This window comes from Tamandua tetradactyla, chromosome 3, assembly GCF_023851605.1.
Source record: "Tamandua tetradactyla isolate mTamTet1 chromosome 3, mTamTet1.pri, whole genome shotgun sequence".
In the NCBI taxonomy this organism is placed as follows: Eukaryota; Metazoa; Chordata; class Mammalia; order Pilosa; family Myrmecophagidae; genus Tamandua; species Tamandua tetradactyla.
The window spans coordinates 213,571,789-213,580,771 of NC_135329.1; the positions used below are offsets into that span (position 1 = coordinate 213,571,789).

At 42.2% G+C, this 8,983-nt stretch overlaps 1 pseudogene; it reads right to left on the reverse strand.

The window, feature by feature from the left end:
• Nucleotides 1-522: 522 nt before the first annotated feature.
• On the reverse strand, nt 523-824 carry LOC143675902 (cytochrome b-c1 complex subunit 7 pseudogene; annotated as a pseudogene).
• Between the last annotated feature and the right edge of the window lie 8,159 nt (nt 825-8,983).

Genomic DNA, 8,983 nt, shown 5'->3' on the forward strand with positions numbered 1-8,983 from the left:
GTGGTTGAAGAGGACTGAACAGGGGCTGGTTCCCAGACTTGGCAAACTGGGGAGTGAATCCTTTCTCTTTGTTTTCATTCTACTGAAGACTTATGAAGCATGAAAGCTGATCTGTTGGACTGCTGTGTTGACTTCAGGTGCAATCAGGTAGAGGCACTTGCTTCTTGTTCCATGTCATACCTGCAAGTTAAGCCCTTATGGGGCTGGTTTCCAAGCATCTGTCTAACATACAAAGGTAATGTAAAGGTGACTACTTGGTATAACATTATATCCTTATACCTTTTAGTAAATTGAGGTTATCCAGCCAGTGAGAACTGACTAAAGTATTATTTCTGAGCCCCAGGAAGCAATTAAACACTAGTTAAAGACAGCTTAGAAGTTTGAAAAGAGTTATAACAGATAAGTGAAATCAGTAATTAAAAGTTTTATAAAGTTTAGAATTAAAAAACTCCAATAATGATTACAAATTATACTTGTTTAAGGTAATACATTTTAGCCCAAAAAGTCCTTAAATTGTACATTTTAGGTTTTACCACCTTCATAAAAGTACTTTGGGGACAACTGCATCATTTCAATTACACTATTATTTCTTTGCCCATTCTTCTCTCTCTCTTTTCTTTCCTGAATAGGTTCTTTCAGAAATGGGTCAAGATAGAGTTTATCCTCCTTGTGTTTTGTCCACTGCTCTTTAGGCAAGATCTGCTGCCTCACGGTCGGGCCCAGTGCTCTCTTAATGCAAACACTCTGTCATTATAAAGGTTCTCAGGAAGCCTTCTTATGGCTTCTTTCATATCTTCAGTCTCAGCTACTGTATCATCTCGCATTGACCCCGTTTATTGAACCCTGAATTACTGTAATACCATTTTCAAATACCATCCAGTCACCAGCCTGATGCTGCAACAGTGGGCCAGCTCTCCACATTGACCACAGAGCAAAGCATTGCCAGTCTTCATTATTTAATATTATCCAGGAAAATCCAGGCTTCCTTATCACAGGTGCATTTCTGTAAGAAATGATAGCCCTGGAAGAGCCCTTACTAGTACCTGATCTACCTCTGTGTGAGATACTTCAAGCTCACAGGACATTCCTATTTCTTGAGCATCCTTTCTCTACCAATACACTGCCAGTGAAAAGTAATGCCTGATCCTTCTAGAAGGTCCATTGTGGCTTTAGACAACGCTTACAATTATTTTTTTGTTTTTACATCGAGTCTCCAGGGCAAAACAGAACAAGTCCATTCTCTCTTCTCCAGGATCAGTCTCTTAGACATTGTTTTAGTTTGCTAAAGCTGATGAAATGCATATACCAGAAGCGGGTTGGCTTTTACAATGGGGATTTATTCACTTACAAGCTTGCAGTGCCAAGGCTGTGAAGAGGTCCAACTCAAGGCATCAACAGGTGATGCTTCATCCCTAAAGACTTGGTACTGGTGCCCCGGCTCCTCTGTCACATGGCAAGACCCACAGCGAGGTCTGCTGGACTTCCACTCTCTTCTGGGCTTTGTTGTGTCCCGCTTCTCTCTGTGGCTTTCTTTCTGAGCTCCAGTATGTTTCTCTTTGTGTCCATGTCTTTTTCTCTCTTTTTCCTCCTCTTATAAAGGATTCCAGTAAGAGGAGTAAGACCCACCTGGAACAAACCTCAACTGAAGTAACTTAATCCAAAGGTCCAACCTACAATAGGTCTAGACCCACAGGAATGGATTGGCTTTAAGAACATGAATTTCTGGAGCGCATACAGGTTTGAACCATCACAACCATCTAACCCCGTGCATCCCTCCACCCACCCAAACTCTTCTTGATTACACAGTTAATCAAGGTTATTCAACATGATAGGCCTTCAAGTCCCCTTGCCATCATTCTCACTGTAATACCTTTCATCACCAAATTAACAAAGCAAACCAACTAACCAAACATCCTAGATGGGTGCTGACAGGCATTCTATGTAGTAGCCACAGGGGACCTTCCTTGGGTCCCCACACATTAACTCTACAGATGCAAACCCAAACCACATTAGACCTTTGGGTAGTCGCAAAGCACTGTTGACTCATGCGATGCTCACAGTCAACTAACCTCTAAATCTTCCCGTAATTTCTCCTGCTGAGTCTATCGTTTAATGTCTTTACTGAATGCAATTTCATGTCAATTGTCAAATCTGATCCATGTCATCCATAAAAATATTCCCTATGACAAAGTCAGAGAGTCTTATAGCACGGCACTAGAAATGTGTTCTAGTTAGCACCAATCTGCTAATCAATGTTTGTACATGAATGGTCAACCAAAAAGTTACAGACCTGTCTCAACCACACTATCATCTGGCTCACATCTCTCCTTGTCCTCAATGATTCTATGAGATAAGGACTTTGTCAAACTCTTCGCTAATGATGCCCTTTATTGTATCTATAGCCTTGTTCTTATCTGCTAGACAAGTTATGTAGAAATTTACAATTAGGGTAGTCTGGTGTGCCTTGCTCTTAAAGAATCTAAGGTTGCACTTGTGATCATTGCTTTCTTGTCTGAGAACTCAAATTACCTTGATGATCTGTGCTGGGATATTTCCTGGGATTCACATACAGTTCACTAGTTCAGAATTTGGCCTGCTTTTTTTCTGAGTCACCAGTCACTCAGAATGTCCCCAGTTCTCTGCTGCAATTTCTTTCAGTATACAGTGTTAATTCAGTCAGATCAGGGGCTTGGTCCCCACTCATCTGTGAGTCTCCCAGTAAGCCTGCACCCAAGTTAAATCTCCCCAAAACAGCTCATCTGTCTAGTCTTCTGCCCAGGATGACTCAAGCTGCCACAGCTAGCTGGGTCTTTCACACAGTAAGGTGGCATGAAAGCCACTAACCGATCAAAATGGTGCCTATGTGAAGCTTCCCACTGCCACCTTCTCACTCGAGGACCCAACCTCCGCCCCTCTTCCTTCTCTAAAATACCCCATCTCATTCTTTCCAGTAACAGCAAGACTAGAACAGAACAAGAGAGGAATACACTATATTGCAAAACCATCTATAATCACCAACTACAACTGGACCAAGCAACCAGCCCAGGAAAGGCTCTCAGTGGCTTCCTTGGAGAGTTCAAGAGAAAAGAAAGCAACATTGCTCTCCAAAGTTTCTTCCTTTAAGGACCTGACAGCAGCCTAATCCTGGGCTTTCACCTCCCCAGATTTCTGCCTGTGCTGAATTCCATTCAACAGTCCTATCCTCCATGCCTCTGTGGTGTGAGTAAGGCTATTTCTCTTCTTGCATGAAAATACTAAATTTACTTTGCTTATTAAGCATACTCTCTGCCTTCCCAAACATCTAAAACGCAAGTCATTGTTCTTATATACCTTTTCAGCAATTCCCTCTAAATTGATCAGTATCTCTTCCATGGTTATTGTCTTCTGTATTATACAAGTGATGTTTGCTGCTTTTGAAGTGTGAAGACCTTATAATCAGATCACCAGATCTTTGGAAAAATTCATCTTCCCAGTCCTCTTGATACATGTTAAGTCATTTGGTCAAATATTTATTGATGAACATTTTAGTCAAAGCTCAATACTGATACCTGTGCAAAAGATGATTCTGGAATGAATGGACTCTGCCCTCAAGGAGTAGGAAGACAAGAGAGGAGACAGTTGAATGCTGCTACTGCAGTGCAAAGTCCTCTGGGCTCTCAGAAGAGCAAGGAATCATTCCGTCCTTGGGAGAGTAAAAGGAGCAATGCAGAAAGTGGGCTCTGAGCTGGCTATGTGAGGGATGAGGAGAGCTCTTGACCTGGGGAAAGAGAAGGCAAAGATTCCAGGCAAAGGAAACAACATAGACAAAGGTGTGGAAGTAGGGGACACATTAAGATAGGCTCATTTGATAGTCCTGTTTGATCTGGGAATGGCCGCTGTATTATAGAGCAGCGCCAGATGGTATGTGTACTCCATGGCAGGCAGAAAAGTTTGGACCAAGTTGCATGGTTATTCCAGGGAGCTATAGAGGGTTATTGAGCAGGAGAATTGCCATGACCTTGAGGTCTGGAGGACAATTCGAAGACGGGCATTAATCAGGCCCTACCTAGGCTTTTTTGAGCAAGAAACTGAGAATGGAGGAGATGGGTGCAAAATACATAGAAGGTATAATTCATAGGATGTGTGGTGTGCTCAGAGAGGGGGAAATCAAAGATGACACAGGCTTCAGAATTTGGTGACCGGAAGGAAGGTGGTGGTGACACCAGGACTGGAGGGAGGTTAGGGAGCGAGTGGGTGCTGCAGCACTGAAGAGCTGGAGGAACTCGCTATAGCCCACTTAGTGCAGCCTGATGAAGGAGAGGAGACAGGGAAGTAGCTCAAAAGGGATAACAGGCATAAGGGAAGGGTTATAAGTTAGGGAGGCAGGAGCTTATTTGTGGGAGAAACAGAAAGAAAGAATTTGAAGGGGATATATTTATCTAAGTGCACTCAATTTTTAAACCATGGCGTAGGATCAAGTTCTTCTATGTTGTAATTTACATTAACGTCGCGTTATGCTCAGCAGCCTTCTTTCTTTTCCAGAAATCCCGTTCTGTACTCTACTTCTCTTCTACCCCATACAGAGATGCATCCTGAGATTGTTGCTGATGCAATTTGGGCTTTAACGGATCAGTTGAAGTAAGCAGCTGGTCACAGTTTCCGTAAATCTCTGGCACCCCAGATTTCCACTCGGACACACGTCGGTGCCTCTCAGCAGGGAGTTACCCAGTATCATGTGGCGTCTCTTCCTTCCTTTGCCCAATTACAGATTTCCTAAAGCTCCCCCGGAGCCTGTGGATCATGCTTACTAGACTTTAGAACGCAGGATCCTGCTTATTTTCCTTTAATGCCTTACTCCACTGAAGACTTGAAAATAGATTACTATATAATCCATCAAATTATAAGCCATAGTTCATTTAAAATAAAAACTGAGAGCTTTAATTAATGTGGAGGGACTAGTAGACAGTTGGCACTGACAGGCAGCTGGGCCCCATTCTTCCACTTTCTAAAGTGTGGATTGAAGCAAACTTGGGTGACATTTCCAGACCTGCCTGTTTCTATACACCGAGAGGAACAACCACTGCGTGACGTGAAGGGCTGTGGGTGGCAGCTCTTTTCACGGTTTTTAAGTTGCTAAATAGTCAAAAGCTGGATGGCACGATCCTGTCCGCTCGGTATCTGGGTCATTGTCTGACCCTCATGGTTTATTTTTAGGAGATTTAGTTCACGAACCACTTTTCCGAAATCTCAGTGCTTGTTGCATTCTTGGCGATTTCCCTCATATTCCTCACTGAATCTGTGGTAAAAGGATTGAGACTTCCAAAGAGGAGTCTGCTTGGTCCTGGGACGAGTCTGCCGTGTATGTTGTCTGTGAGCGTGGGGCGTGGCGTTTGAGAACTGTGCTGTGATCCCACCCCACCCTGAGGGGCACAGCAAAGCTCAAGGAAAAGGAGGTGGAAGGCTCCAGACTTCCAACATGCTCCTCAGGTAGGCTACGTGCTGCAGTGAAGGCAGGTGAGATCAAAGTGAAAAGGTATAAAGGTCAGATCAAAGTTGAAGGTCTGCTCTAAACTTAGACGTAAGAAACATTTCTGTACTTCTACGTGAAAAATGCCATTCTACATCAGAGGTCTATTTTTTAAATGTCAGGTATTCAACTCTCTGATCTTAGCATGCCACATGCTACATCTGATGTTCTGTCTAAGGTGTTACATCTGCAACATAACTGAAAATGAGCAAGTATGGCTTTCCTGAACTCATAATCAGTGAAGAAGACATTGGCAACCCTTCGGCATCCCAAGTCCAAGATCTAACGTTCGCAGCTTTGGCTTAGCTCATCTTTAGCAATTCCCAAGGCCCATGTGATGTTATGGTTTGTAGAGGACAATGCTACTTACCTCCGAGGGCCATTGCGAGGGTTAAGTGAGTAATGCCCGTGAAGCACTTGGTACAACCTTAAACGAGCATGTTGTGTGGCAGCTGGTGCCTTCGTTCTCTGGGAGTCTGAGTTCTGTTTGAAACCCACATCTCAATTAGCAGTGTTCCTAGTTTTGGGATTCACAGAAATCTTGGGAAATATCCCAGTTGCAAAATATCTGCTCACAACATAGATGTTGTCTTAACAACAATGAACATTTTAAACTCCTATAACAGCTGACATTTACATTCTCAAACAGCACAAAGGTTCAGTTATGCGTCTTGGCTTCTCTCCGGTCTGTTACAGTAATTTATCAGAGAGTATTTGGATTAGAAATGAAACGAGTCTAGTGTGATAGGTTTTCTTGAGAATATGCTAGTAAGCTAATTTAAAAGGGATATGAGCAATCTGAACATTACATTCTGGATGGCATTCCAAAGATAATAGATTATACAAACACGAAAGCCATTTTTACGTCAAATAAACATCACTTCCACTGGGAAATGAGTGTGAAGGTTGTTTGTGTGTGTGTGTTTCTTATAAACTGCCTTTATTATCTATAAATAAAACTGCCCAGTGTGAGAAAAAAATAAAAAGGAACTAACTGGAGGCAGGATGTTTTGGTTTTTTGTTTTTTTATCCTGTTTTTTTCAAAAAACATTGAAGTAGCTTTTGTAACCCAGATGCAAAGGAGGTCACCTCTCATTGTTTTAACACCTGCTGTCTTTTAAAATGAACATGATTTCCACAAGCCATTGATAAATTCAGACTTAGACTTACCTCTGTCGGATAGCTTGATAATACTTCCGAATAAAGAATACTTGTCTGTCCAATTTCTGTTCTTTTTTAAATAATTTGGCTCTCATACTATTTCCCTTCTCTCTTTGCTATTTTATCTTCACAATGCTTATAAAGAACAATAGTTTTGGGGACCAAGGGAAGAAAACTAATTGCAAATAACAGCTGCATTGTTCATAAAGCACAAGGGACACATTTCGCCATTAATGAGACATGTTTAAAGCCATGGCTTGCCAATGGCCCGGACAACATCAGCAAGATACCACTGAAGAGCAGAGAAAAAAATCCATGTAATCTATCAATTCACCACAGTACCCAGCCAGACATGGTAGAAGCAGGATCTTTGTTTTGTAAAACATTAGACAGAAAGCTATTTCGAATTTTCATGTGCTCATTTCTTCTTCCATCTGCCTTTTAGTTGTCTTTCTCCTTATGCTTATTCTTTCTACTGAAGACGCAGCACCCCATCGGGCACTCTCTTTTATTTTGCTAAATTAAAAAAATTTTGAATGCATGTCTGGCCTTTGCACGATCCTGTTGTATTGTCCTTGTACACTGCTAAATTTTATATGCCAAGATGTTGAGAACATTTATATCTGTGTTCATGCAGGCTATTAGTCTGTAATTTTCTTTCTTTCACTACCTGTGCCAGATTTTATTAATAGGCTTGTGTTCATCTCATAAAATCAGTTGGGAAGTGTTACTCTTCCCTGCATTTGGTAAATTTCATAAGATTTGGTCTTATTCTCCCTTAAATGTTTGATAGACTCCACAATGAAGCCATCTGAGCCTGGAATTTTCTTTGTTAAAAGGTTTCTAATAAAGAATTCAGTTTCTTTCATAGATAACACTTCAGATTTTCTGTTTCTTCTTAGTTTTGGCAAGTTGTGTACTTCAGTAATTACACCATTTCAAATATGTGGTGGGATTTATTACATTAAATTTTCACAATACTCCTGTACCATCCTTTTAATTTCTCTAGGATCTGTGGTGCTATTCTCTTCACCACTCCTGATATTTGTAAGTTGCATTTTCTCTCTTTTTTCCTTGATTTGGCTTACTTGGGGATTGAATCATCCACAAAAGACAGGTTAAGTGTTCATCTGTGTTCCTGGGGTATGAACCATTTGTAACTAGGACCTTGGAAGACACTGTTATTAGTTGAGGGGTGGCCAGTCTGAAGGGGAGGGGGGCTTAGTCTGCAGGAATGGGGTCCTTAGAAGCTGAGGAAATTCAGATGCAGCTGGTCAGGAGAAACCAGAAGGCAGTAGATGCCATGTGTCAGCAGAAACCGAAGAGCAGGTGCAAGGAGGTTGGGGTTGGGGGGGGGGCGGAGAGAGAGAGAGAGAAAACAAGTCGTACAAATACCTTGATTTTGGACTTCCAGCCTCAAAAAAACCAAGAAACAATAAGTTCCTGTTCTTAAGCCCAGCTTAATAAGTGCTGTGGCATTTGTTATAGCTGCCTCAGGCAAACTAAGACACAGCATGTTTATCATCTTTATTAAAATGTTCAAAGAGCCAACCTTTCATTTTATTAATGTTCTTTAATGTTTGTCTCATACATTAGTTATTTATTGTCACATAAATTGCCCCCAAATTGCATGGCTTCAAGCGACACACTCATTACCTGATGGCTTTGTGGGTCAGGAATCCAGCCATGGGAAGACTTCTGAGTTGTCCTAAGATGGCTAAAAGTGCCTCTGACTAAAGGTGTCTCACAAGGCGGCAGTGAGGAGATGGGCTGGTGCGGTGGCACATGAAATGCACCAAAGCTCACTCACGTGGCTGTTGGCAGGATTCATTTCCCATGGACTGCTGGACGAGGAACCCAGTCCTTTGCTGGCTTCTGGCCACCTCATAGGGCAGCTCACAAGATGAGGGCAGGCTTCTATCAGAATAGGCAAGTAAGAGAGGGCAAGGGAGGGTGAACAAGATAAAAGCAAGCCTTTGTGTGACCTGATCTTAGAAGCAACCTGCCAGCACATGTGGAATTCCATGAGGTAGAAGTGAGGCCCTAGGATCAGCCCAAACTCAAGGCAGGGGTTAGACATGGGGTGAAGACTGGGAGTGTGTCTGAGGCTGTCTTCCATAGCATCTTTCACTGCTACTGACTTTCGCTCTTACCTCGTTATTTCTTTCACTGATTTCTGTTCTTACAATTGCTTTCCTTCTACTTGTGTTTAATCATGTGTCCTTCCCTAACTTCAGTTGAAAACTTGGATCGTTGATTTTTACATCTTTCTTACGTCTTCATGTAGACATTGGAAGGTTTGTTGGGGTGGGTCGG